Source organism: Cupressus sempervirens, chromosome 1 (assembly GCF_028749045.1).
Source record: "Cupressus sempervirens isolate cs-2001-9-10 chromosome 1, ASM2874904v1, whole genome shotgun sequence".
Taxonomy (NCBI): domain Eukaryota; kingdom Viridiplantae; phylum Streptophyta; class Pinopsida; order Cupressales; family Cupressaceae; genus Cupressus; species Cupressus sempervirens.
Genome location: NC_143118.1, coordinates 373,825,217 through 373,830,837, shown reverse-complemented (window position 1 = coordinate 373,830,837; position 5,621 = coordinate 373,825,217).

The following is a 5,621-nucleotide window of genomic DNA, read 5'->3' as shown; positions in this document are numbered from 1 at the left end:
TCTGATACTGATTTATATATTCAGATATGTGATTGATCCATTTACCTTGTAAATAGACATCAATGTTCAACTTAAATCTCATTCTTACCTAAGATCCTTCTCAATAAATCTGCAACCCTGTTGAATCTATGAAGCATTTACACAACTCTTTGAATCACAAGCAACAATGAAACAACATAAAACCTTAAGGGATTGTAAATATGGTCTAAGCACTTTGTTTAAAGATCATAAAACATTACAACTTACTAAGAATAGAGATAAGATTCAAACTGGAACTCACATTTGCTGTTCTTTGTATTGATTTCCTTGAAACAATACATGAAAATGTAGGAAATTAACTCACAAACTACCTAATAAACCAAACTATACAATAACATATGCTGTCACACAAGAGAGAAAATGACAGGAATGAGAAACTGATGGGATGGTAAGGGGGTATCACAGCCAAAGCATAGCTTCATGGTCTGGAACCAACACATCCCAGATCTTCCATTCAAAGTTCATCAATTCCAGGGCCAATTCTACTAATTGCCCTCATTCTAGAGACTTTTCGATATTTTCCAACTCTTCCAAAGAAAGAAAGAAAGAATGATATATGATGAATGAATTCTCAGATTTGATCTTTAATTGACAAGTGTCCATTTGAAATGCAATCCTCTGTAACTGAATAACTTCTTCCTTCCATCTCCCATTCTGATATGATCTTGTTTCATCATTTCTATTACTGACTTGCAAAATATCTCTATTGGAATGATGAAACCCTTTTGAGTCACCAAAGTATTTGATCTACCTTATGAAAATGCCAGTGAAAATGAGTTTTTACTAAGTAAATTTGAACAAATTCGACCCTAACTGCATTTCCATTTCCTTTTATTGATATTCAGGTCATTACCTTGACAAAAAATCAAATATGAACTTCCTAGTCTGAAAATAGTTGCAATTCAGGTACCTGATAGAAAACCTTGTGTAACTTGAATTAGCTACTTCCTGCTTCTTGGAAATGTAGACGTGCAAGAGCAGTAGATCTAAATTGAATCATTGACCTAAGTCCATGCCATGTGTCAAGCTTGCACACTCCTACATTTCTTATCTTGCGAGCATCTTCATAAGGCAGAAATGCACAAGCCGTTAATCTGATTAAGATCAATGGCTGAGAAAAGATCTATGTAAGCTCATAAGGTAGGACTTGATATCACTAGGGACACGTGTCGTCATGACGCATTCCCACTTTCCTTAATCTCCCTGGATGTTGATAAAGTGGGCCAGTGCCCTTCGTCGATTTAAAGAAAATCAACGACTGATGGAAAATTCTTCAATAACCATTGCACTGTTCCTTTATCACAAAACACATGGTATTTCAAAATGGCATGACTTGGTCCATTGTGATATGTGTCCACAACCTATTTACCCACATTATTAAAAACATATTGCAATTCATTAATGCGGGCAAATGCTAGCTCTTGATGCTGGCTTAAATCGATGGTGATTCAAGATTTCTATATTTGGCAGCCCACTAAAATGAACCTGACCAATGAGAAAACACCTTTTCATGCATGTACTCTGACAAACCTGACTACGACATTCAAAACTTTTGTGCCCATGACAGTATCACCTTTTACTTGGCACATTTGGTACTTATCTTCCATGCTCGGTCCCACTATGCCATGCATTGCGAGGTGGCATTCCCGCAATGTTTATGTATTGCGCATCTTAAAAATTAAGGTATACTTCATCCGTCGATCTCTCACAGATCAACGATGTTCATAACTTGTCCTCTTCATTCGTACGAATATCCCTTATGTCTTCATAAGGGACAGATGTCACTTAGGGCACTTGCTCGCTTTGTTTAAACCACGCTCATCTTCATCTTGGAGGCAAGCAACATCCATTGATCTACCCAAGATCAATGGTGAATCAACCTTACATATGTTACTTTACCTCATCACATTGTGCCGACAAATTGGAAGGTGCCACCTGGTCAGACATATCCACATTGCAGAGAGAAGAGATAATACCTTTTAATTATTCTAGACCCACATAATCAAACTGTGCTATGTGCCCTCTTCTCGCTTCCTCGCATTTTGTAATGGCCTCGCATTTGAGAAATGCGAGAATGTAGGGATTACCTTTGGTTTAAAAGGCATTCCATGATTACCTTTAAACTTAAAATGGATTTAAAAAAACATTATTTCATAACTACCTAAGGTTTAAAAGGCATGCCCTAAGCAAGAATTTGAGAAGGGGCTAAAGGATTTCAAAAGATGTGGCAAATTTGCATAAAGCAATAGATTTTTGACTGGATTCTACATATTAATTTGGGGTAAAAAGAAGATTTAGGATTGGTTCAAAATAAGACTTTGTCAGATAACTCAAAATGATAATTTATCATCATGGAACATTTAGGAAAACTAAATGAAAGGTGTCAGAAACATTGAACACCAATTTTTCTCTAACTCAACAACGGGGTACATAGGCTTCACAAAGCAATTATAGGCCTAATTTTTTTTTCTCAAAATTGACCAAGCAATTTTTAGTCCCAACAATTCTAACCCTAACTCTAACTCTAAACCTAAATCTAACCCTAAATCTAACCCTAACTCCAACCCTAACCCTAAATCTGACCCTAACCCCAACTCTATCTCCAACTTTAACTCTAACTTGATCCCTAACTCTAACTCTAATTCTAACCCTAACCCTAACCCTAGCCCTACCCTCAATTCTAGCCCCAATTCTAACCCTAACACTAACACTAACACTAAAACTAACACTAATTATAACCCTAACTCTAACCATAACCCTTATGCTAACCATAATCCTAGCCCTAATTCTAACCCTTATTCTAACTCTAACTCTAATTGTAACTCTAATTCTACCCCTTATTCTAACCCTAACCTATATAACCCTAACTCTAACCCTAATTCCAACCCTAACCCCAATTCTAGCTCTAACCCTAACCTAATTCTAACCCTAACTATAACTCTATTCCTAACTCTAACCCTAACTATAACTCTAACTCTAATTCTTATCCTAACCCTAACCCTGACCCTAATTCTAACCCTAACTCTAAGTCTAATGCTAATTCTAATCCTAACCCTAATTCTAACCTTAATTCTTACCCTAAATGTACGTCTAACTCTAACTCTAACCCTAACTCCAACTCTAACTTTATCTCTAATTCTAACCCTACCTCTAATTCTAACCCTAACTCTAACGCTAACTCTTTTTGTAACTCTAACCCCAATATTAACCCTAACCCTAACTTTGACTATAAACCTACCCCTAATCCTAACCCTAACACTATATATAACTCTAACTCTAACACTAACCCTAATTCTAATCCTAATCCTAGCCCTAACTATTACCCTAACCCTAAACTTAATTAGGTAACTTTAACCTTAACCCTAATCTAACCTTGATTGCAACTCTATCTCTAACTTTAGCTCTAACTCTAATTTGAACCCTAACTCTCACTCTAATTCTCACTTTAACTCTACCATAATTGGACTCTAACCATAACCCTAACCCTAACTTTAATCTTGGCTCAAAACTTTTCCCTAACCATAACTCTAGAACTTTAACCCTTACTCAAGCCCTAATCCTAACCTTGGCCCTACTATAACCCTAACCCTAACCATAACCATAAGTCTAACCCTAACCTTAACCATGAGCATAACTCTAACCCTAAACTTAACCATAAACATAACTCTATCCCTAACTTTAACCCTAAATCTAACTCTACCATAATTAGACTCTAATCCTAACCCTAATCCTTAGTTTAACCTTCACTAAAACCGTAACCTAACCCTAACTCTAACCTTAACCCTGACTCAAAACTCTAACTCAAACCTTAACCCTTACTTTCATCTAGATGAAAACCATAGCCTTAACCCTAACCCTAAGCTTAACCCCAACTCAAACCCTTACCCTAACCTTACCCCTGATGTAACTCTATATACAACCCTAACTCTAAATATAAACCTAACCTTAACCATCACCCTAAAACTAACCCTTTCTCTACCCATTTCTCTAAGTATAACCGTGAATCTAATTTTAACCCTAACCCTAAGCCTAATTTTAACCCTAATTATAACCCTAATTTAAACTCTAACTCTAGCCCTTATTCGAGCTCCAATTCTAACTCTACCTCTAACTCACACCCTAACTCTAATTCTAATCCTAACCCTAACTGTTTAACCTAAACCCTTATTCTTACCCTCACCCTTTCCTTAACCCTAAACCTAACTCTAATTCTAACCCTAACAATATTTGTAACTATAATTCTAACCCTAATCCTAACATTAACTCTAACTCTAATTCTAGACCTAACCCTAACTATAACCCTAACAAGATTCATAATCCTAAAAATAACCCTAGCCCTAACCCTAATGCTAATCCTGACTCTAATTGTAACTCTATTCCTAACCATAACTCTAACCCTATCCATGACTCAAACCCTAAAAATATCCCCAACCCTAACACTAACCCTAACCCTAACTATAACTCTACTCTTCAATATAACATTTTACATAACAGTATGTTTAAAATAAAACTGAATTAAAGTGATGCAAATAAACACCATATATAGAATTTTTTTAAAAAAATTCAAGAATAATTTTATAGTAACTTTACACTATTACATTTTTATAGTAAGTTTATACAATTGTATTTAAAAATAAATAAATAATTTAGCACTAACCTTAAAAAAATAGAAAAAAATTTTAAAATACTTTTCCTATTGCGCCACAATTTTCCTTGATTTTACACATTGTTTGAGAGACTATGAATGTTTCGCCAATGGAGATTATTATTAAGTTGGTTCCAAAATAATTTACATAGGAGTTTGTGCCATTACAAACAACTATGTCAAAACTATATAACTCGACACTAGAAGTCCCTGATGCTCAACATCAACTACAACTTCAATGCCAAAGCTCAACATCTGAATAATTTAACATCCTTTGATTACTCAACTCTTGAATCACTCGACATCATCTATCTACTTGACACTTGAGTGGATTGGCACCAACTGTTTACTCAACATACACTAAGAATCTCACTTGATATGCACTATCTGACATGTTATGTTCCAAATGTATTACTTGTTCGACATGAACTAATCTTGTAAATGACTTAAGTGTATAAACACTCATATGTCAAAACCAATTTGAGATTAACAATCTCCCCCTTTGACATGAGTGGAAAAAACACTTCGTCATGCATGAATATCTTTAACTTATAAGCATAACTTAGATAATCACCATCTTTACTCAGTATAATACAAAATTTCAAAATTTCAAAATTTTCCAAAACTTGAGTTTACTATCATACCTCAAAATCTTATAAATCCCCTTGAGTTGATTATTATATCTTGAATCTTGAATCAATACTATTGCTAAGTAAATATGCATATGTTATACTTTGTTTATACCTTTGACTCCCCCTTTATTTTGTCTCCCCCAAAACTGTGTCTATTCATCACTTGGAGTCAATGTCACTAAAAAAATTATTATGCTCCCCCTTTCTTATTTCTCCTCCTATCTTATTACTCCCCCTTTTTGACACTTATGTCAAAGGGTTATACCTAAAAAGTGTCTTTATCCAAAAAAGATTTATGGATCTCA